The sequence below is a fragment of the Anas platyrhynchos genome, chromosome 13, assembly GCF_047663525.1.
Source record: "Anas platyrhynchos isolate ZD024472 breed Pekin duck chromosome 13, IASCAAS_PekinDuck_T2T, whole genome shotgun sequence".
Lineage (NCBI taxonomy): Eukaryota > Metazoa > Chordata > Aves > Anseriformes > Anatidae > Anas > Anas platyrhynchos.
In genome coordinates, this window is record NC_092599.1 from 18,213,313 (window position 1) to 18,238,675 (window position 25,363).

Here is a 25,363-nt window from a genome sequence, read left to right on the forward strand (position 1 = left end):
ACATCCTGAACACTTTCTTCTCAGCCATCAGGCCCTTACTGACACAGCAACCACCTCGCTGACTCAAACACTGCAACAAACCCTGCATCCAAAAACAAGAAACAAAAAGGTAACAAGGCAAACCTCTGAGGCTCTGTATCTTGTGTACAAGCATTAAGTGCAAGAGGAGGAATTCCCAGGGAATCTGCAGAAGCCTTGGTTAAAGATACAAAGCTCCAATTAGTTAGCAGGGTCTGCTCCAGAAGGTTGCCCAGGGGGCAGCTGGGTTTCGAACACCTCCACCAACACAAGCTCTGCACAGCCTCCCTGAGCAGCCTGGTCCAGAATTTGACCACATGCAGAGTTTAAAAAAAAAAAAAAGTGATTTTGCTATGTTCAGATGGAGTTTCACGTATCTGAATTTGTGCCCATTGCCTCCTGCCATCACTGGGCCCCCTGAGAAGAGCCTGGGGTCCTCCCACCAGGTATTTTTATGCATTGACACAATTCCCCGAAAGCCTTCTCTTCCTCAGGCTGAGAAGTCCCAGCTCACCCAAGTCCGTCCTTATATGAAGTAAGAGGAAGTACACAAGGGAAAAAAAAAAAAAAAAAAATGGAAGAGCCCTTATATTGCTCGTTCACTTTCAGTTGCCAGGACATGGCAGGTGTGTAGGTGCAGGAAGCTGCAATGATTTTACCCAAGACAGCAAGCTCCCAAAGCCTAGCAACAAACCAGAAGACTGCTTTGTGATCTTCACCCTACGCTACTTATTTTAAACCTCCTGACAGTCTGAACCATTAATCTACCCAGCCTGCACAGCTCTCTGCAGCCTTCAGGTGTGCTCCACGCAGAGCGCTGCGATGCTTTCCATGGTGGAAAAGGATAAAACAGGGGGACTGCGGAGCAGGCAGGGAGCGGGGGCCTTCGCACGGCGCCGAACAAGCCGAGGGCTTTAGTTCTAGCAGGACTGGTGAGCAACGACTGAACTCAGGGAGAGCATTTGCTAGCAGAATTGGCAAGGCGGAGAGCGTATGCAGTGAGCTGACAAAAATCCCAGCTGTTACTGCAGATGGGAGGCTCCATTAAATCTGAGAAGTAGAATTGTTTACCTAAGACAATGGCAAAATCAAGGCAGAAGAAAACTACGCTGTGCTGGAGGAAGTGTGCCTACTGCAGGATTTCCACCTGAGCCACTCCACAGGACAAGGGACGGAGCAGGGGAAGCAGGTGTTCTGCAAGGGGAACACTGAAGGAGAGCACGCTCACCCCCGATCACTCACAGTGTCCGAACACCGCCTCCCAAACAGCCACAACTGCTACGATCACACCGAATTCACAGACATCAAGAGTGTGAAGCACGGAGCTGTGAAGCAGCAGCTCTGTGTTTCGGTGCTGTCAGGTCACTTTGGAGTTAGATGCTGACGGCGTTAGGAAAGACACCCGGACCGGACTGGAGAGGAGAAGCACAGGAGCTCGGCGTTTCGCTGTCTGTGAGCCCGGCAGCCCGCAGAGGGGACGTTTCGGGTGTGCTGCTGCCCATGCAGACCGCAGCGTCACCCTGCTGTGCCATGCTCGCTGCTTCCTCCTGTGTGCACGACCATCAGGCGGGCGGATATGGCACTCTGTCACTGAAAATCTATTCTGAGAAACTATATTAAATGCATTTTCTGTTGAGCGAAGGAACCGGCAGCTTAAAATTAATTAACACTCGCTGGCCTTCTTGGAAATTATGACAAAAAAACCTCCTACTCCCCTTACTCCTCGGCTGCGCTATTAACTCCCAGCTTTCAAATTACACCGCCTATTTAAAGGCTCCACATGGGAAACTGAGACAGACAAAACACTCAATATACAAAGGAAACCAAAACAGAAAAACAAAAAGAAAAGCCTCTTCCAGACATAAAATATGCAAACAAAAATTAAAAAATATCTTGCAGCCACGGCAGTAATATTATTTCTGGTGACTGAAGGAAAAATATTTTCAAGCTTGAGACAATTTTAGTCTCAATCTGCCTGATAATTTTATTGAATATTTTCTTCAGAGCATATTGTGCTTCTGCAAAACAAAATAATTCCAGGTACCGTCCTGTAATTTAACATCACAAGGGCAGATCTTACTGGAATAGGTAAAAATAGCTCCAGTGAACATGCCAAAGGAGAGTCTTTCCACTATATGGCCACTGCTTAGATTGCAACATCAGCTGGCTCTCTTTTTATAACCTCTTGATTGCCAGTGAACAAGTTACACGGAGAACTTAAAAGGTTTGAGGAACAGAAGAGCAAGCCCCGAAACCCCTTTCAGCTGAAATCAATCCACTGGACCACCGACACGAAGGCTCTGCTGCAGCACGCTGTTAGTGCCTGGGTAAGCTTTCCAATTGCTTCTAAAAGCATTTAACACGAATGATGTAATTCCAAAATACAGCTTATTTTTTGCTAAATGTCAGCACAAAGCTAGAGGCTTGCACACTCCCTCATTTCTTGTGGCTGCAACACAGCCTGGGAGCCCCCTGCCTCCCCCAACACCTGCCCTGGGCTGCTCCCCATCGACCCATTTGGGCCAATTTCTGCAAACACATCCCCCAGCCCCAGCCACCCTGGAGCACCTGAGGATGTTCTCTTCCATGCTTCCACAGAAAGGGAACATCCATCGCAGCACAGACATCTACAGCTGCTAGGGCAGCGCTCAGCAAGGCACAGGAGCTGCTGCGCTACAAGTTCAAGCTCTTTTAGCCACCATTTGACTTACTGATGGCCGAAACTGCTCAGCTTTCTAGCTAGGTACAAGGAAACCAGTCTCCTCCCACCTTCAACACCACACGCGGCCCTACTGACTGGACACGGCTTTCTGAAGTTATTGAAGGGGAGAGGGAAAAAAGAAAGACACAAAACAGCAAGACGTGACTTAGCTTGCACAAAGTTGCTCTTACATTTTTTACTTCGTTCTATAAAAGACTGAAAGAACATCAATGTAGTTAACTCTCTGTACGTTTGGAGTTGCTGCCCTGGTAAGACCCATGCCTTATAGCACCCCGCGGCCCCAGCAGCGTGTGCCCATATGAAGAACTGGGCGTAGGTCTCAGGCGAGTTCGGAAGCAGGAAGAGTTGGGACATTGGCCGTGTGTTTTTACAACCATGCGGGTTTTACAATAAAATACAATAAATGCATAAAGAACTGATAAAACAAGCGGGTATTTTACTGGGCTTCTAAAATAGATTAGACCTGAAGAAATTCAGATTCTATCAGAGATTAGTAAAATAATGGAACTTTTTACCTGACAAGAACTTGCAATTAACAGTTGCCAGGTAAACTCTGAACCTCTGAAATCCTGAAAAAAGGTTTTATACAACCTGAAGCTGGAGTCACATCCCACAGCACATGTGTGATCAACTTTTGGTGCAACTTAAAAACAGAGTTTCTAAAATAAACCTTAAAAAATCAAGTTTTGCTGCGCATCAGAACACGCCTTTCCAACTGGAAAAACACATTTCAGAAGTTAGCACGGGTTCTTTCATCTTCGCTTTAAACAAGAACTTTACAAAAATGTTTTATTTTCAATGATGACGACTTGGGAATCAGGTATCTAGCATTTTTGGTAGCAATAAATTAGGAATTTCTTAAAATCTTATAAAACTTAACTTGCATTTCTTCCTCCCAGCAGCACTGCCATGCCTGAAGCCCTCCCTCCCCTGCAGGATGGCCGCCCCCAGCCCTGCAAACACAACTTCCACGCCAATTCCACAAACCTGCAAGGGAATCCTCACCTTCACCTGTCTTGCTGGGATCCCTTCAGGTTCCCCAAAAAACTTGTGTGTAAAGTATCTCATGCAATTTATTCTGAACAGGGAGAAAGATGGACTGAAACAAAAAGGCTGGCAATACCCAGCTGCCCAACAAGCAGTTGTGGCTGGGCAGGGGGTTGGGAAGGACGCTTCCATCTTCTCCGCAGGTAGGAACAGAGGGCAGTACCTTTAGTGCTACTCTAACAGACCAAAAAGACCACTCTAGAAAATCCCAAAAGCACGGCCAGACTTTGGGCAAGCATGATTAAATGGTGGAGAACGGAACAAGACAGTGGAACATGCAAAAAGCCCCAATTACTGATGGAGGTGACAGAGACATATACTAGAGCAAATGACGGCCAAACTAAACAGCTACAGAAAGACAAAAAGGCCAATTGGTTGCATATGAACCTTTCTCAATACATACTTAAAAGTCAGCCCTACAAAGGTAGCATTAAAGATCTGCAAAGGTAGCATTAAAGACCTCTTTCTTCTAGCAGGGCACCACCTTGCATCTCTCTGGGGCCTGCCTCTCCAGCTAGGTGTTCCTCAAGCACTCCTTGGCAGAGCCCTACCTTCTTCTCTAGTGGAAAAAGTTATGTAACAAAGCGCTGTGATGGGGGCTCTGAGCCATTTTTTAAAGTCTAAACCTCTGAGCTAGCTTTAATTAATATGGTTAACCCCACGCCACACCCAGCTTCACGGTAGTGAAGCAACCTCCCTGGCTTGGGAACTAAAAATACACAAGATGTCTCAACTGCTCTTAACCGATACTGTGTACTTCAAGTGGAAGGCGTATGAATTCACACCTTTTTGTCAGCTGTTAGCCAGAAATGAGTACTTTGGTGTGAAACCAGCAGCACGCATGCAGCACAAGCTGAAGTTTGAAACGGAGCCACCTAATGCAGCAGTCCGAGGTCACTGCAGCCATCGGTCCAACACCTGCAAAGAGCCCCAAGCAAAGCGAGATGACCCCACAGAGCAATGCCACTGAGCTGCCAATAAAGGCCCTGCCGGCAGGTTGCAGATAATGCAAAGACAACGAGGCAGAGACACACACTTGCCGTGCACTAAGGTTACCTGCAAGGCAATTCAGGAAGTCTCTTGCCTGAGCTAAAACCAGTCTCTGAGCTGTGCTAGAGCCCTGCTGCGTTTGGGGCACGCAGACGTGAGGAGCATGCCCAGGAGAAGCAGAGCACAGACACACCTGCGACAGCAAACAACCGCGCTGACCTGCGTTTGCCACTACATTGTTCCACACGAATCCTGAGCTTTTGCTCAAGCTTAGCTCTAAAAAGCTCGTCACTCCCCATGGGCGGGCAGAAACCTCTGCAAAATAAGTGATTCAATCACATTAGACCCCTTAAAAAATACTCCGTTATGTAAACATTCTTGCTTATTATTGGTTACAATTCTTAGCTCTGAAATCTGCCCAGAAAATGCTCCACTCCTTTCCCAATGACTCAAGAACTTTTGTTTATCCTCATCTACTGTACGCTCTGCAGCATTTCAGTACACAAGCTGACCATATTCTATTAAACTGTAAAAGGTCAGCACACACTGCTGCAATAAAATCAACTTTGTGTGAAATAGATGACATTTATAGTACAAACACAATATTCAAGTCACTAAAGGAATAAGCGTATGCCAGCTGCTTTTCAAAGCAAAATTGTTGTTTACAGAAAAATAGTGTACGCAGCAAGAGCCAACAGAGCACTGCGAATTATTCACAGAACTCTGTCCAAAACAGACTTGCTTTTCAGAAAGCCTACAAACATCACCAAATATACATCTGGATCACCAGTGGAGAAAGCCATACAAAGTAAGGTGCATTTAGTTCATGCTGTCTCAAAACAAATAAGCTAGCACATGGTCTTTGCTAAAAAAAAACTTTTTAATTTGTCATCAAGGCAACATTTTTCCCCCATTTCCTAGTGTTGTATCATCTTTTCTTTTAATTAACTTGTGGAGCTGACAAAATGCTTCCACGACCTTATTCGATACACAACAGATTTCTAAGTTAGAAGCTTCTTTCAGCTACCAGATTTCATACCAGAAATACCAAAGGCTTTTGTGGAAGCCATCACGTATCACATTGGTGCAATGGTGATGAGAACGCCTGCCCATGTACAAACTGATCTTAAACCTACTGAAATCATGCTTAAATTATCATATTTGAAATTTTAGTTAAATCGTAAGTTTTAATCTTGCTTTTTGCATTTTTGTTACTTCCTGAAATAAAGATAATTTGGACTTATGCAATTTGGTATTTTTATGAGAAACAGAGCGCTCACTTCTATTCCTCTTCTAGCAGCTGCAGTCTTTAGATTTCTGCATTTTTAAGTTGGAATACGCTCCGTGAGCTTACTGCTTCAGAAACAACCACCCCTTCCAATTACTCATCTGTTTCAAGCTGCATTTACATGGAACTTTTGGAAATGAAACCGCACGGAGGAACTTTTACCCTTGTGTCCTCAGCAACTAGTCTTACATGGCCATGCCATCCAGCTGTCCTTCATCCTCTCTTCCAGCAACTCTTGAGCATACTAGCTTATTTCAACTAACCAGTTAAGGAGAGGCATCAAGAATATAAAGTTCCTACACTATGGAAGTAGGAAGCCAGAGCACAACACAATCCTTTGCTCTTGCAGCCTCTCCATCAGCCGGGCACTGCAGCACAAGCCTTTGGTGTGCCAGCTGCAGCAGCACCTCACCACGTGATGAAACCAAACCAAGAAAAAACCTCCCTCCTGCCTAGCTGGCAGGCCAAGAAGGTAGACAAGCAACATATGAATAGAGGGAGAGGGGGAGAAAAAGCCAGGAGAGTGCTCAAGCACGGCAATATCAAATATGGGGAGGCAGGAGATGCTGGAGGTACTAGAAAGCTGTGGCAAAGGGAACGAGTGAAGGTGTCAAGGAGAGGAGAGACGGCATCTTTGCAGCAGAGACGATCACACACCCAAATACAAATATGTATTTAGTAGATTTATTGGCTCATGTGCTCACATGACTTTATTAGTAATATAAGAAATAATTTAAACATTCTGTATATACAACACAAAGATGAAGTTATCAGCACAAGTCCTGCATTTGAAACTAACTGATTAAGGACTGACTTAGTCATCCTAATTTCAACTAGCAGCTTTTGATTTCCATCTCCTGCAACAGCTTTAGAGCTAACAGCTCTCACCATCTCATCTTAATTTGTTTTCAAGGACAGAAAACAGGGAAAACTTGTTTTTTCCCTCAACTCCTGGTTTCCCAACAGTGAATGAGACCAATAACTAAACTGGAGGGGAGGAGGGCGGTATATGCCCCAGAAGAAACTAATGCTGATTTAGCACACCAAGAAATGCTGACCAACAACTTCCGTGGCTCATGTTTGTGGTTTATAAAATATGAGTTATTTTAATAAGTTGTAGTAAGTTCAGGCCCTGAGACAGCAGTAAACTTCTTGTGTAATTTGAATAGATTCTGTTGCCATTAAAAATAAAAAATGAAAATTCTTATGTACACAGCAAAAGCACTAAACTGAAAAACATAGTTTTATTTCTTTGGAAAAAACAGATATTTTGTCTGCTACTTCCAGATTTTCTTTCAAAGCAGGTTAGTCAGCAGTGTTGCACAATAAGTTGTCCAGTCCTGAAGATATTAAGTATGGCAACAAACCACATGAAAAACACATTCCAGATTTCTGAAAGCAGCACTGCTCCAACCCAAATAAGCTAGTCCGCTTCTGATTTAATAATCTAAGACTAAATTGCTCACCATATTAATCAATCATCCATTTCATATGCATAAAATACAGACCCACACTCATTTTTATGATTAATTGTAGCCTTAGGCTTTGCCTACGGAAAATATTCTTTAAGACAACCTAAATTAAAGCCATTTCCATTCTCAACAAGTGCCCACATAACAGATTTAACTGAACTGCTAGGAATTTACTCTCGCATGCATCAGTGCAATCCTTTCTCCTGCACCCACACTGCAGACACATCCTAGAGGATAAGCCTATCCATTGAAATCTTATCCTGGCTTACCCAATGAAGAAATCTTGGGCAATATTTGGAGCTGGGCTTCTCAGAAGCCAAAAAAAAAAAAAAAACCTTAAAAGTGCTGGAAGTTTTCTGTACAAAAATATTTTCAGATATTGTTGTTTTGTGTGGAATCTCAGGTTGAGCCCATCAGACCCCCTGGCTTTGCACAGCCACAAGGTGCAGCCGGGGGCACCTGTCCTGCTGGGGCAGCCCCCCCGCAGCTGGCTCCGAGGTCCCATTGTCCAAGGGAAGGCCCCTGCACTTACGGATGTCACTTAGAGGCTAAGGAGGAAAAAAAAACCTACTCGGGTTATTGTGCCTGACGTAGGCGAGGCACACAATGGCGAGGAGCAGCGGTGCTGTCGGTGGGGGCCGGTTCCTGCTGTGTACATTGGGGCTGCAGATAAAGAGTCCGGGAACAGCGCTGCCCCGGAGCCGCACCACGGCCACACGGCGCAGCCGGGACAGCTCGGAGGGAACCAGGAAACCGCTGCCCCTCACCCTGCGTTTTGAGCCGAATCTACGTGGAAAACAAAACCCAAACCCACGGCTCAGGCAGAAACGCGCCTGAGGAGCCGCCGGTCCCGCCGGGCCGCCCCGAAGCCGTTTTCCCTTCTCGACCCCGCGGGCCGGGCAGCAGCGAGGCCGCGGGAGGCCGGGCGCAGACAAAGCTCCGGCCGCGCTCTGCAGGCCCCGGCGGGCGGCCTGGAGCGGGGCAGCCGCTGGGGGCCCCCCGCAGCTCGGGGCCGCCTCAGCCCCGGGGCCCGCCCGGGGGGGCTCCGGGAATGGCGGGGGGGTGCGAGGGGAGGCGGCGGTGGCCACCGCGGACTCCCCCCACGGCCCGGGGCTCGTCGGCACCCACCCGCCCTGCCCCGGCGGCAGCACGGCCGCCCTCATCCTGCCCCCGGCCCCTGTCAGGGGGCGAGCGGCCGAACGGGAGCTGCCCTCGCGCCCGGGGCTCGGCCGGCGCTGCCCCGAGAAAGGAGAAGGAGAAGGGGGCCGCCCCGCAGCCCCTCCGCCCCTCCATGCCCGCCGCCGTCTCCTACCCGTGTGTCCCCCCGGCGGCCGCCGGCTGCGGGCCCCGCTCCCGTCACTCGGCGCCGTCCGTCCCGTTCCGCATCTAAAATGGCGGCCTCCCACTCAGCCAGACATTTATCCGCCGCCTCATCGAGCCGCCGGCGCTCGGCTCCTTCCCTCCCGCCTGCCTCCCGCCGCCCCCCCCGCGGCCCGAGCGCCGAGCGATCGCTGCGGCTCCTCCCCGCCGCCCGCCCCCCGCCGCCATTTGGGAGCTGAGGCGCCGCGGGGCGGGGAAAAGAGTTAAAAAAAAAAGCTAATTTGGAGCCTCTGCCCCTGGAGGGGACGTGGAGCAGGGCCCTGCGTGCGCCTCAGCGCAGCGGGGATGGGGAAGCCCAGGGGACGTGGCGGTCACTGCGCGGTCCCACAGCGGGCTGCAGGGAGAGCCCCTGAGGGGTAACGCGGCTCCACTCCGACTTTTCACGCACACGGGGTTTATAGCTATAGAAGTTCCCTTAGGTGTTGGGCAAGTGAGCATTAAAAAGAGCCTTCAGGAAAATTGTCGCGGCCCTGTTTGGGATTGCTCTGCAGAGGAAGCCGTGTTCGGCTGTAAACCAAGGATCGAGTTTGGATAAAAGTCTCACTAGCTCTGTAGAAACATACCAAAGGGAAGGGAAAAAAGCAGTACTGTAGGGCTTGCTTCTCCTAAACACCAAATAAGAAAGAAAAAAGACCTCAGCTATTGGTGCCCTCCAGGAAGAAGTGTGGTTGCCAAGTAATAGGAGAGAAACAGTGACAGCAAGAAGCACCCCTACACAGCTGCAACAAGTGGCCCTGGCCCTGGAATACTATGCTTCAATACCTTATTCCTACATATTCTATCTACATATTATTTGCTTATTCCAGTGTAATATTACCTTTTATTGCTAAAACAAATAAAAGATTTAACTAATCTTTTGTAGCACTTTTCTACAAGGCTAAACACATCAGTTGTGTTGAAAAACACCTCTTTCTCCTCCCTACTGCCATGGACTCAACCTACCTAAAAAATAAAAGAAATCAAACAGCCAAACAAAAACCCACACCAAGATCATGCCTATAAAGGATAAAATTTACAAATGCGAATCATACTTTACAATTTTCTCGTGAGCATCTTTTCTTGTGTCACATTTAAACTGACAATATCCGCTGATGCACAGTCCTGTAAATATCTGTCATGTAAATCCTGTAAACAGGATTCGTAACCATATATCAGTGTTGGCCCAAGAGAAATGCATACATCCAAAGCTGTGCATATAGTGGATATTCACATGTCTTAAGACTAAGCATGTCCCTATAACATTGTAGACAGCAGTACAGATTTTGGCAAAAGAACCCTAAAATACAGTAAAATGTGAATAAAAACATGGCATGAGAAGTTTAAAAAGAAAAGAGGATAGAACAGATGCTCACTTAAAGGGTGGTTTTGACAGAATACCATTCATACGATTTTAAACTTTCACAAAGAGTGGAAAGAGTAGTAGTAGCTATGGAACAAGTGACTACAGACAGGGAGGAAATCAAGCCAAGTTTCAGATGGTTAAACAATGTAAGTTAGAGTTGGGTGGTGTGTTTTGTTTTTTGTTTTTTTTTTTTTTCTTCCCTGCATTGTAGAATTTAAGTTTTATACATGTTTACAACAATAGGACATCTTATATATGAAGCTAGCAAAGCAGCGTACTTGTTTTGCTGGAATGGAAACTGTAGCACAGTCTGTTCTCATTAATTATTTTTGTTGTTTTATCCTGAACAAACTCTAACTTGGTTTTATCCATACCCAACTAAGAGTGAATGCTCTTGGGCTGTTAACATTGCATACCTTTTCTCCGCTCTCACCAGCATCTTTTCAGCCAAATAGCAGAGCTAAGCATTGGGAGTTTTTGTTTTCCTATGAAAATAACATCTAACTCCCCATATGGGCAGCACAAGAGATGCCTCCCCGCAAAAGCTTCAGTATTTATCATCATAGATTAAGTGGGTAGCGACTTCGTTACTTCCCTGGAAAGCCTGGATTCTGGAAATAGATCCATCTGAGCAATTCATGCACTCAAAGAATTCAGTGAAAGTTAGTCAGGCTATGAGGTGGGGTTACATAGGCTTCTGCATCTGCAGATTCTAACCACCAAAGATTTCCTTTAGTAAATCTTTTGAGTATAAAGTCATCCTTTATGATATAGAATAGACTGTCCAATACAAACCGAGTATATGCTGTTACTACTTTACAGTTCACTTCAGTATCTATTTTTAAATTCACTTTAGTTTAAATTCACTTTCAGGGTCAAGCCAATTTAAGTGCTTTAAGACAGTTAACAAAAGAAGCTTTACGTGAAAGCTCGGTATGTTTTACATACACATACCCCTTGAGACACTCTGCCAGAGGTAAATATATTGTGCCATATTTAACTCCACAGTACTGCAAACACATTTTCCTAGGTTTATTGACCACTTCATTCTGTCTTTATACACTTTTTTCTTGGTTATTCCCTTTTTCCCCCCTTTCCTACTACTAAAAACATTAATTTAGGAAGCATATTTATCTAGGGGAAAAAAAAGAGTTCTTTGTCATGTCAAGGGCTATAGTCCTCTACAAATTTGTAGATTCCTTCTTCCAGAATCAATTCCATCTCTAATACTATGGCCCACCTATTAGGCACACCTATGCCTATGGTTCTTGGGTGGTCCTTATATAAACTTAAGAACAAAAATATTTGACAGAAATGTCAATTGCAATAGATTTCAAATGCAAGTTTGTGTGGAAGCACGTCAGAGTGAAACTGAAACAGTTTTTCATTAAGCATTACAGAAAAATTATTCTGAGAGAGCAGCTCTATAAATAGTAAGCAACAGTTTTACTGGAAAAAAAAAATGGTATGAGGCTTTCTTCACTGATAGTCTTACATAGAGCATATTCTTAAACTTTTCAACAAGCTGTCTACCAGTTTGCCATCCTCCATATGCTCCCACTGTAATTTATGGTATTATAGATACCATGTCTCAAGGCTTATTGCATGTAGTGCAGCAGAGAATTTCATCTTCTCCAATTTCAGCGCAATGCAATTGCTTCTAGGAAAATCCAGAGGTGCTGCACTACCCCAGCCAGTTCTCTCAGACTGCTCTCCAGACAGGAGGTGTTGCTTTCTTGAATTTTAGGTACTCATTTGCAGTGCCTATTACCAAGATTTACTTTTCCTCTAACATGAAACGAAGTAGTGCCACACAGGAATACTGCTCAGAAGTTTGAAACCCGAGAACATGAACACAGGTCCTGGTTACAGACCATTGTCCCTGCTGCGTGACTCAGCTCATGTCCACCGGCTCATTCCATGTTACACACCTTAGCTGCCCATTTGTTTGCAAATGATGAGGAAAAAAAATAATACAGATCATTAAAGCCACATAGTTTCAAAGTGATCTGTTAAATTGTATCTGACATAGCTGTATTTTGTTAGGTAACCATAGCTGTGGCCATCTGGAGTTAGAAATAGATTTGAGATAGCAGTTAGATTCTCAGCAAGAGGGCTGAGAACCTGAGCCACGTAGCTTTTGTCAGAAACAGAGCCTAGGAAGCTTCCAAGAAGAGCTTAATACAAGCTTGCTAAGTTAATTGGTATACCACTGTATACTGAGAATATCAAAGCAAGAAAATAGTTTTTGAGTAATGTTTTCCTAAAGCAGAGATGCTGAAGCATGGATATTCTGCACAGTGAATAAATATTCAGTTTGAGTAAGTAATGTGAGCTCTAATAGGAGAAAAAAAAAAAGCTTTCATTTGTTGCTGTTTGAAGAATCATTGTTACTTCATAGATAATAAATACAGCAGTTTGATTTATACATGTATTCTATTTTTGAAACCTAACCAAGCTGGTTTATTGGGTTTATTTTGACTTTCTGAAGAAGTCTAACCACAATAAAATGTACTCAGAGCTAGGTACCACAGTTTAAAAATAACAAGCATAAATAGCTCCTTCCTGACAAGCTTCTTAGAACCAAGCCTGAGCATATAATTGCTCAGCTTCAGAAGGTTTCTATTATTATTATTATTTTTACCTGATACAGAGCTACATAAATAGTCTGGTCATCTGATTTGGCATGACCTCAAGCATTATTTTTCCTGTGCATGAACAGTTTCTGGTGTGCAGTAACCAAACCTCATTCAATACTTGATTTCTCTAGAAGTTGTTCACTAATGATGTACATTAGGATGACAGTAAAAATTTCAGCTTCGCTTGAAGAATCACAGGTACTGAACCAGGAGCAGCTGAATAAAAAAGGAAGATTTAGATGCATACAAACATCTGACTAGTGTGGACATACGCACACATTCAGAACATACGGAGGGATGATAGGCAACAAAAGACAAAAAAACTTACAATTTTGTTACATTTTCATTGGTCCTATAAGTTGTGATTCTTCAGAAAATAAACTTTTTTTGGAAGAAAACACTATTCTTGTAGTCACATGGCTGTATTGAATACAGAAAGGCTAGCTTATGCTCTTTTTGACATCACACAGCGTTTATCAAAGGTAGATCCTAAGAGACAAGGGAATCAAAAGCAGTCTAGGCAGCATATCTAACAGCTTCCAAGCCGCTCTCCAGCACTGCTATTCCCAGATAAAGCCAGACTAATTATAATATAGGTATAAGGTTATGAATACCTGACATCATTCAAGGGTTTAACGTAATTCTGTCTAGCAGGAAGACAAAAGTCCATTTTAGTCCATCTGTGTACACACACGTAGTAAGATAAACAGAAGGCCCATTTACAGAGTTCTGTTATAAAACATGATGCAAAGTTTTTTAAAAAAAGTATTTGGCTTTCAGCATCAGCCTATTTATCCATTGTGTTTCAAGTTCATCTTAAACATTCAGATAAACAAAGATAGCTGATCAAAGGCGTGCATTGCCTTGGCAAGTATACCTGTTTTAGCTAGCCTTTGATACTTTGTGTATCACTGTCATATACAGCAAATTGTGCATGACAATTAAAATTCTGGTGTAAGCACATATTTTCATTAGTATGCTATTTCTGAAGTTGTAAAAACCCTTCACTGTTAAGCTGACTGAGTTTTGTAGCTGTACAGGTGTGTAACGTGGCTGTTAGGCATGCTGTTAGGTAATAGTTCAGCTGCATACCAGGATGCATTGGTGAAAATTTCAGTAGGGGCCAGATGTCTGCGACAGGCACAGATGTTGTTATTCTTGTAGCAGCAGAATGCATCAGCAGTCTTCACCATGCGAAGCTCTGTAGGATGACACAGTGTAGATATGCTAGTCCAAAAGGCATACGGTTAATTTAGAGTCTAGATTTTAATGGAGGGGATGTTTTCATCATGTGTTTGATGTCATTTGTTAATTTTTTTTTGCTGTCTTTACAAACTCATTTCTCTTAGACTGGTCAGTGGTAATCAGACTGACTGTATGCATCAGGATACGCTTTTCCTCCAATGGAAATTACTTTTAAACCTGCTAACACAAGCTGATGTTCGTTTTGGTCCCATTTTTATAAGAACATTTTTTGTTTCTTTTTGCAAGATACTAAAAAAACAAAACAATGCTATGAGCAAAACAACTAAATTACTTGAACAGTAATTAGCAAAGACATCAGGTCAAAGGAATGCAAACATACAAGTCTATTGCTGTGCCTCACTCCAAAAGTGTAGCATGCTGTGTTAGGTTTGTTAAATCTTTCAGCAATTGCTGAGAAATGAGTATCAACATGTCTGCTTGTACCTGAGTATTTTTAATACTTTCAAGATGGATATCTCCTGCTCAGATGTATTCAGATTAATTTATTCAAACATTCCTTAATTTCAAGCATATTCCTGGTGGAGGCAGAAGCTTTATATTAGCAACAAAATAGGTGAAATGCAGAAGACAGTTTACATGAATGGAACATGTGACTTAAGAGCTTAAGTCATTGCTAAAGCATTGCTGCTGAGACATCAGTTCTGTTCGATAGCAGGGCTGAATAAGAAAAAAAAGCAAAGTCTTTTGGGGGTGACTAAAGCTCTGTATCTCACGGAGCAAGTGTTGCTAAAATCTGTGAGTTTGGGTATTCTGATGCTGTGTGCAGCCACCAACTTTCACACAGGAAACAAAAAAATATTCCCCCCCCCCATATAAAGTTGGGGGGAAGAACAGGAACAGCAGATTCTTGTTGCCAGTATATAATATGTATTTACATACAATTCCAACTTGGGGTTTGATGATTTCAACATACCACTACTTTAATTCTTCTCTATACACCATGCTATTATTGTAATCCCAGCTGGAATATTACTTCCAGCACTATAGAGTCTTTGGTACTTTATGGTGGTTCCGACACAGCAATTGAAGTAAAGTTAAATCTTTCCCGAGGCAAGTAGTGTGAAACTCAAAAGCAGTATTGCTATCTGAGAACCAGTGGCTGAGATCTCCCCAGGACACTCCTGGCAGATACGTATCTTTTAAGGCTATCTTCTGAAAATAAACTAAGGTGGATTTCCCCAATGCCCTTGTGAAAGCTGTGAGGTTAATAAGAAACACTGTGACCAAAGATAACTTGCACTGATGCATGCAGCCTTCAGATGCTTTACACCAACATCTCTTGTGCTTGCTTGACCCAGCACACTCTGGGTAAAAGATCTGACTTCTTATAGCTGATTGCAAAGTTTGATCCTGAAAGCTATTTAACTAAATATTTGTGTGAAATATTCAGTACAAAGCAGTTATTTCCCCCAGTAATGGATTTTGGGTTATTGAGTTTAAGTAGGATCATGCTTTTAGCTGACGAATACAAGCAAATTTTTTTTTTGCTAAACTTTAGTATTTTGTAAACTTTAGTATTTGATAACAAAGTTAATCAATCGAACAATGTGTTAGTGATTAAACAGTTTTGTTCAAAATAATCAGTGCATATTTTTATAAGCAAATTTTCTGCATATTCAAGATATTTGATAAGATTTAAGATTTAGTAAATTCAGTAAGTTTCCATTTAGTAAACTGACTAGAAGAAAAATAACCTCTTCCAGATGTACCTGTCATTCTGATTGGCTTCTGGATTCTCTCCAAGGTAGGCTAATACTTTAAATACACTAATATGTAATGATACGTGCCAAGCCTTAGTGCAATTATGTTTTCATTTGAACACACCTCAGACCAGTCTAGAGTATTTAAACATTATCGACATAAAAGCTTTAGCATCATGCACTACCAAAAATATCACATTCAAGGTGGTAAATGCTGGTATTACCATGTATCCCAGGTCCACTAAGAGCTGGAGTGTGGCAGAGCAGTGTTACCACAGTAAGCTAAGGTACAGATGCACACATGCATTAGCCACTATTTTATATTTAAAGCCTAGGATTTAAGGAGCTTTCACTTATCAAAAGGTACTACTTTCGGCAGCTACTTCATACATTAGAGAAGCGGAGAAATCTCGCATCTAATTGAACAAAAGGGAAAACAGGCCTATAAAGAAGAATTTCCATTTCTGTAGCAATCACAGGAAATGTTTGAGTATGGGTAAGAAATATACATCATGTCAAATATGAGAACAGATTATAATATTAAATAATACTTCATAGCTTTGTTGAGTTTAATATAGGACATCTAATTCACTTGAGGTTTTAAACTTAAATGTGGAAAATCCTACTTTCTTTTAGGCATAGGAAATAGACTCAAGTGATTTAAAAACTTCTGGTTATTTTTCCTGGTAGCTTTCTGTTGCTTGTTTTTGTAGGAAGTTAAGAATTCTCTGAGGAAAGCGCCAAGATGTTTGTGTGGCTTTATGAGTAATGGAAAGAATTTACAACAAAATATGCCACTGCTGAGTAGTGATATGGAACAGTAAATAATAAAATAGTCAAGAAATCAGGATAGCTGAGATTCCTGTTCTGTAGAATAGCTTTCCTTGAGGAATGTGAAACTGGTACAGAACAACTTATATGAAACATTTTGGGTGATGATGCTTGCCAAGAAAGCCTTACTTTGAACTTGACAGAAAGCAAATATGTTTTAATTACCTTAACTTTGCAGTTCAACTTCTTGGTAAGAGAGTGCTACTTGGAAGTAGCTGTTGCTGTAGAATTTGATTACCCTGAGTAAATTCAATTGTTCTGCTGGGCTAGAAATCTAAGCAGTCTTTTACAATACCAAAACCATACTGAAAATATTGTTTTACTAAAAAGACTCGACAAGGAAATAAAGTCTTAGGTAGCCAAAGTTAAAGAATATTATAAATAGTTATGTAGGTTATTAAAAATAGCTCTTATTTTCTTATGAAAATAGATATTTTTCACATGGAATACTGCATTCCTAGTTCAAGGAAAGGAAAGAATAGTAGTTTCAAGGAGCCTTTTATCACAGAAAGACAGAATATAGAATTATCCTTTCACTATAACTTCATGCAGTGGAAAACTTCCAAGGCAATAAGCCACGTAAGTACTGTTCTTGCACACCACTGTTTACTACAAGGCATAACACCCTTAGTCTTCATTAGCATTTTAGAATAAGTGAATATCCTTATGCATGCCAGTATGTCATACTGGAGCAGCTGTTGGTATGCTACACATATGCTAATGTAACTGAAAGCAGCTATCTTCAAACAGTCTAAACTGCTTTATTTTTTAAGTTTAAACTGAACTTGTTATTCTGATTTCCCACTGATAATACGAGAGTAAACAACTAGGAAAAAGACCACTGTTATCAGGGAGCCTTAATCGCTATCTGCCTTCATTCTTCTCTGCCTTCCCCCGCCTTCACTACTGCCATCGGTTCCAAAGTTGTTGCATCACTTGCATGGCATTAGATGTATGCCACCCAGTATGCTTTCCCAGCAGGAATGCCAACTGCATTTATCTATTTTTATTTATAGAAGGCTGCAGTGGGCTTTTCAATTCATAGAAGTAGTCTAAATAAATAAAGTTCTGCAAATTATTCTCACTAGAATTAGACTCTCAGACAGATTTAACTGAATCAGCCTTTGTATTTTATCAGAAAACTTCATTTATTGCCTTAATTTCTTGACACAAGCTTTCACTTTCAGTAAAAGCAGTCTCAATTCTAACCTGCATAACAATCACAAATGAACTGCTGTCCACTTTGTCAGACCTATGATTTGCTTTGGGCACATCATCTTTTTCTTTGGGGTTAAAGCTTCACATTGAATCAGAACATTTGGGCTACATTCCTCACTGGGGGAGGTGGAGGGGGGGGAGGAGGAGATTCTGAATTTTATTAGTCTCTCTGCACTTCAGGTTTGTCCTCTAAAGAAGCAGCAGAAACACTGCTATGCTTTATGACCTAAGTGAGATTTCACAATACATTTAACATAGTGACCATCCTTTGGTAGCTATCTATAATTAGATTTATTTTTTTTCCCCCCCTTTTAGCGCCTTCTGCACGTTTCCACCCCCTCTTTCACACTGGATCTAGCAATCATGAGACTAAACGGTGAGTCAGATTTTTTGTTTTCATGACTAATCCAACAGTTCCAGCACTTCTTGATCAATGCAAGGGAAGGAGCAGAGAGGCCCAACTAGTGGATGATGTGTGCAGAGACTGGAATCTTCCCACTTAGCAACAGCCTACACATCCAATTATTTGGTTTGTGAAACGACAGCCTAAGTAGTTAAGTAGTTAGAAACTCTGTGATCCCAGAAAGAATATCTTTTTGTATATGCAAGGTATATCTCAAAGGCTATACCTTCTTACTCTTCTGTTTATCACACTGATATAAGTAGTAATGTTATATGCAGTCACAGCTGCTAAATTAGATTTGTATGTTTTTCATATACTTCATTTGCTGTAATTTATTTTACCTCTTACACTATAGATAGTCATGTTTGAACAAAAAACACAACTTTTTCAAAAGGTTATAAAAAGAACTGGAATGAATAGGAAGGTAAGAAAGCTTGCTGATAAACACAATTTTTAAGACAGTTAAGACAAATACAGACATTCAAAAACAGTATTAGGTTATGAAATATTAGATTAAATCTTTTGCAAATGAATGCAAAGCAACAGTCTAGGAAAGGAAAACCTACATTATATGTTCATTAACAGCAAGGGTTTTCTGGTTCTGTTCTTGTCAACCAGATAATGAGATGTGGGATTTACTGTGAATAGCTCCCCAGAAGTGCCAACTCAGTGCTCAGCAATAGTTACGACAATGAGAAAATGCTAGGGATTTAGGATGAAAGCTAAGAAGCTAAGAACAAACAAGAAAAAGAAATACTTATTGCACTGTATAAATCAAGATTGTACCCACATTTGACTATAACATGCAAATCTATTCCTGTGCCAGAATATGAGTCTAATAAAATTAGGAGAAGAACAGAAAAGGGCAAAGGGGATTATCAGAGATAAGAAAACAGCTTCCATAAGATAAGTGACTAAGTAGATTAGGACCTTTCAACTAGGAAAATAAAAGAATGACCAAGAGAAAAATAAAGTTATTTTTATAAGATAAGTACTTCTCACATGCCCATTTATTCAAATCTATCTTTAGCTACTACAAGATGGCTAAGTTAGGCAAACTCAGAAAGTAGGTACTCCAGTGTGTATTTGTAGGTATTTCCTCTCCTAGGTTCTAAGAGCACTTTATAAGCTACAATGAGTCCAGTGATAGATTATTAGGAAGACTGCTTTAAACAAAACAAACAGGTGTTTTCCACCTACTATGATTTCCCACACAATCAAGGTAAGATTTTCTTAACTAGAGACTGATTTTCTTTCTGTACATTTGACAGTCTTCTGTATTTTTAATGCTTTTTGTAAGTTATCTTTTGAAGTTTGTATCTGCCTAACTATAGCTTTTTATATATAAAATACTGGAGCCAATGGCTTTTAAATTTAGAAATAACTTACACTTTGTTTCTCCTTCATTAGGTTTGGAGGGAAAAATCCTTTTGGATTATTTCCCCCTCCTTTCCCCCCCCCCCCCCTTTTTTTTTTGTCCCTCCCCTTTTTAAAATCAGTAGGCTGCACTGTCTCTCTGAAATAGCATCTTCAAACTCCAAAACATCTACAAGCATTTTACCCTTTTAGATGTTACTTCAGAATGAACCTGATTTGCCTAAGGGCGCATATCGCATTAATGAGAAATAACCTGAACAAAACTGAGGAGCAAAGGCTGGCAAGTCTGTTGTTTCAGCATCCAAACCATATTTCTTTGCAAGGAGTCTGTTCGCCAGGGTATTTTATTGTGTTATTCTAATGACTCCAGTAGAGTTCTGGAAAAGGAGGTATTTCCACTGACCTCTTTTTCCAAGGGGATCCACCTAATTTTTCAATCAGCAACCTTATCATTTGGCGTCCTGTACAAGGAGGCCACCAATTCACCTGGATACATTCATCTGAATAATGAGCTAGGCATGGAGGGACAGCATAGCTCATGATTCAGTAGATGGTTCTAACCTAAGAACCTAATTTAGCATTCCAGAAGTCAAGCTGCCTGAAATGCCTGTTGCAGATTTTCAGTGCTAAGCAGCATACTGCATGAGGGTCAGAGATCTAGCTCTAAGTCAATACAAGAGAAATGAAGCTCAGAAGTCAGGTTTGAGAACCCTCATCATCACAACGCATTCATTTACTGGCAAACTCAGATGAGTTAGCTTCATGCATGACTGATATTGGCATTGTACCATAGTACTTCCCCCTGCAAGTCTTATTATGTAAGAACAGCAATCGTCACTTCTTGGCAACAGTTACCCTGTCATTTCACCATACTGACAAACAGTTACACGAGATATGCTAGGAGTTGAACAACAGTGAAATATTCCTATACATCAAGATTTCAGTTTTATGTCATCTCATTACAGACCACAATTAAAGTAGAATGTGTACTTTATTGACAGGGGTCAACTGAATAAATCCAGAAGTAATTTACAAAGAAAATATCTTCCATTTGTTTAATGGGACATATCACAATGACTGAAACAGAGACATCTGAACTCAATTACCAAATTTCAACTTACATGCACCTCCAAAAAATCCTAGATTTTAGTGTTCTGCTATATGTAGCAAGTACATGGAATGCAATAAAATTACACAGCAGATTCCCACCAAAAAGGAATACATAGCTTTTCTGAAATTAAGCACTACTTTTACAAAATGCAGCCAATATTACAAAAACACTTTTTTCCTGTATATTAAAAATGATGAAAAATGCACCTAGATTTCAGTGGAGAAAGCAAAGACATTGATTATTATCAATTTTTCGCTATTTAAGTGACAACATTTCAGTCAAATAATTTCAAGCTATTTTTGTCCCTTTCCTATTTCTGGATTGAGATTTTTAGATGGAGTGCTGATCTGATGTTGTTTCATTTCTGTTCTGAACGACTAATGGATTACTTTCCTTTTAGTCCATTTACAGAAATGCTGAATGGCCAGGTTCTCTCTGCCTCCAAAACGTGCCTGAAGCATAGGGTTCTGACCAGTCCCCATTTGGCTAAGAGTCATAAATAATCTGTCTATTGATATACATTACTTATCATCCAAAGCATGTGCATTTCCTAGTTTGAGAAAGATTTAGGACAAGGACAAGGTCTGTTCTCTGAATGCTCCATTATTGTAAGAATCCTGATATACCAACCTAAGAACACCTAGGTTTTTTAGAAGAATTATGGCTCAGATTTAGGGATGCTCTTGCTCCTTTGCAAAATCCTCACAAACATCTTGAGGTTCCATGTTTTGCCTTGACTGACCTCTGTAAAATTGACACAGTATGAACACAGTTTTTTTTCTCCAACATCCAGAAAATGGAGGAAAAAATACCAATATGACAAAAATATTTTGAAAGTTTTTACAGTAAAGTAGAAATACCATCTAGTTTAATTTGAACAGTTAAAAAGCTATTCTGTATTTACAAAAAAATGTAGATAACCTGAAAATCCTTGACAGGTGTATCCTAAAGTAACTGAGATAGTAGCTTCTGGAATTAAGATACAGAGCACATAAAAATATGTTGGTACCATTGTTCATATGTGGCACTTTTTTTTTTTGGCAACACAAAGCAACAGTAAGCGTGCAGCATATTTTCAAAAAAGCACACAGGACGGATTGTTCACAAAAGAAAGCCTATAGACCTAATGGGGGGGGGGAGAAGAAGAAAGAACACTTTCCCAGGCAGGTATTCTGGAAAGTATAGCAGACTCCACCCAACATTAGTAAACAGACAGTTTACAGAAAAGCCAAGCTCAAATGAGAAGTAAAATGAGGAACTCTGTAGTCAGAAAAAAAAATAATACAGAAGTTTACTAAAGAAGTTATCATTCGGTGTTAAACTTTATCATCCTGATTCTAAGAACTAAGTGATATGACCACAGGCTACAAAAATAGCTACAGAAGAAGTCACATGGAGTGATGTAATGTGAACATGGAATAAGTCCTTGCTCTTTATAAACTGAAAAAAGTTATATTCAGTGAAACTCTAGGAAAAACACAAGCCAACAAAAAAGTTAGCCTCAGTGCACTGAATCAGGTCAAGGCCAGCATTCATCTGTATGCATTTGATGCTTACATCAATATTCAATAGTAGAAAAATCTGAAACCTTGGCATATGAGTGCAAAGCACTGCACAAAAAACCTTCATTTTGGGAAGAGTTACTAGCCACTTAATGGAGTATTTTACTTTCATGTATCTACTTTTGTACTTGGGCAGAAAAAATTATAAATCTCTATCCTCATGAAGGAGATGCATGACTTCCCAAATATGGAGGAGTTTTGATCTGTTGCTTTTCTACCATGTTTTTTTTTTTTTTGTTTTGTTTTTAAATAAACATACAAAGGAAAAACTGAGATGCAGCAGAGCAATGTGATGCAGTGCATTTCAACCTTGCCAGCCTGCCCTCCCACTCCTACAGTAATAAGCTTCAAGATGACATACATATATTCCAAAGTCTGAAATCACAAAATCACAGAATCGAAGGGGTTGGAAGGGACCTCAAAAGATCATTGGGTCCAACACCCCTGCCAAAGCAGGTAATATTTTGAAGAAACCTCATTCACAAGTGTAACCCTGAAACATTCCTAAACAAGCCAGAAAGAAATATTGGAAGTTGTTTTATTTTCTATTAGCATACATTGGAAAATGCTAGACCACAGTGCTGACCTGTGAATGGTTAAAAAGGAGATGATAATGACTGTATGCGATGTGTTAATATACTAATGCAAGCAAGAGCTTAATTCCACATGCCCTGGTGCATGAGATCATTGGCCAAGTGGCTGGATATTTCAAACCACATGAGAGAAGCCGTGCTCTTTCCAGCTTGGAATATGGCCACACACAAAGTTTTAGAATCTCCTTTAAAAGAAAACAAAATAAAGTGCTGAGTTGCACATGACTTGCTAAATCCATCTTTTAGAACTGGCCTTGAATTTGAAATAGCCAATAAATGTATTTTGCATTGCCTTCTGTTTCTACCACATCATAACAGGATTAAGGAGTTGAGCAACAGACTCATTTGGCTTTAGAGACTGTGATAGCTCCTGGTTCTTAAAGTCGCTCTTATGAGCCATCTCCATTGATTCATTCCAGTTTAGAGTACTTGAGTACTGAAATGTGATGCTTTGTACCATTTAGTTCTCTTCATAGACACAGATAATGTGTCTAAAAGATAAAATGCAGAATAAAAATACACACCATAATATAGCGAGTTTTAGTTTATAATGAATGACAACTACAAAGGCCTTGGATTTAAAGCAGTGATGGGCTCAAGCTGTAGCTCTGCCAGAAACTAGTCAAGTCACTTAGGTGAGTAATTGAAATGTGCTTAAACAGATGTTAAATCATTTACTGGTTCTGAGACTACATTAAGCATAAGAGAGATTTTCAAGAATCCCAAAATGACTTTGTTAACAAGAGTACACATCAAGAAAAGACAAGTAGCAAGGCAGGAACGGGGAATATCTGTAGTTAGTGGCACCTACAGCTTCTAAAGGAAAAAAAAAAATCATTGACTCAAAATCATGAGGAAAAAAAAGTCCTGTTTAAAGATTACATCTGTCCCATGGAGGGGAGGGGTGGGGAGAGGTGTTGTTTGGTTGTTTCAACTCCCTCAGCTTCCCCCAAAAGATAAGAGGCTAGCACACATTGTATTATTACCACCACTCAAGTTTACTTGATCCCAAATTCAAGAGCTCTTTCCCACACTCACATTTCAGTCTCCTTGCTTTCAGGGACTTACTTCTGCTTCCAGTCCTAGCCTCACCACCGCTAGAAGCAGCAGCCTGGCAGTACAGCAAGGAAGGCAGCTTTTCAGAAGAGCCCTGTTCTTGTGGAAGGCTGCAACCCACAACAGGGCTGTGAATTCTCATATCCTCACAGTACCGATACCAATCTTCACCAAACTTGCATGATGCAAGGAAGTCACTGGACTTGACAACACTGAAGTAGCGACCGAGGTAAAAACCTCAGCACTGCTGAGAGTTTTGCACATGCTTATGTTACATGGACTATGTCTAGAAGGCTCTAAAAGGGCCATTTCCAAAGCAGCTGTAAGCACAACTTTCGTTAAGTGCCCATACCTACTGCCCTTCTGCACCTCCAGAGGCACCAGACTTCTCAGTATGCTCCAGCTATGCCCAGGGCAGGGCCACCAGGTTCCAAGCCGTCATGGAGAACAGGTCACATCACAAATGCAATCTGAGAGGTCATCTCTGAGACATTAGAGACAGTTTTAATACGCAGTTTTCAGTCATGTTCTGTTCTAACATTAAACTTTATACCGCAGTGAGGAAGGATAAAGCACGGGTAAGCTAAACTTCACAAGACTTCTGGGCACTACTGTAATGAAGACTCTGTTCCAATATTTTGGAACATATTTGCAAAATGCTTTGTTCAGTCAGGGTCTGTTTACATTCCAAGGTTAGAAAATTGTCACACTTCCCCTGTTCTTTCGACACTTTCAATTGTGTGAGGCATCAGCATTGGTTATGTGAGGGACATACCCATTCGTAAGGCAGAATTCCTGCTAGCACAAGGTGTAACCAGAATATTGAAAACAATATACCCAAAACACCTACTGACTGGAAAGCTATGGAAAAAAAAAAAGTATTAATGAAGGATGAGCAACTGGAAACCAAAGAAAAGCTAACACTTTGAACAGGAAGACGGATTAAAGTGCACACTAGAGCAGAAAGAGGAATAATTTCATGGCTCTAAACTAAAAAGGGGGGAAGTGAGGGGAGAGGGAGGAGGGAGAATGACTCTGTTATCTGTAGAGAATCTTATCACAGAAGGGTGTGCTCTCCAAAGCCACACATACTGCATATCCTTTCCCACTAGGAAAAACTGATTCTAATTTAAGTTTGATATTTTATGCATTCTTACTACTCATAATATTTGTACATTTGTTTTACACACCTATAAAATCTAATGTCTATCTAGGAGGAGTTTCACTAGAACACCTGCAGCACGGACAGTCTGCTCTCGCTGTCCAGAACAGATTCAGAGTCAGGGGAGTTAATCGCTTATCAGCATACTGAGATGACCTTATAACATGTGAACTTTGCAGTTTTATG

The 25,363-nt window shown here is 41.3% G+C and overlaps 1 protein-coding gene across 4 annotated transcripts in view; it reads right to left on the reverse strand.

The window, feature by feature from the left end:
- Positions 1–25,363, reverse strand: part of RAF1 (Raf-1 proto-oncogene, serine/threonine kinase) — a 78,906-nt gene that overhangs the window by 37,516 nt on the left and 16,027 nt on the right. For 2 of the 4 annotated variants that reach the window (XM_072044442.1, XM_072044441.1), the window contains exon 1: positions 8,850–9,009. The exons of 1 other annotated variant lie outside the window; for it this stretch is intronic. The gene's annotated coding sequence lies outside the window, so the exon portion shown is untranslated. Of the gene's footprint in view, positions 1–8,849; positions 9,011–25,363 lie in introns of those variants that run through there. One more of the 4 variants, XM_038186122.2, reaches the window with a different exon arrangement.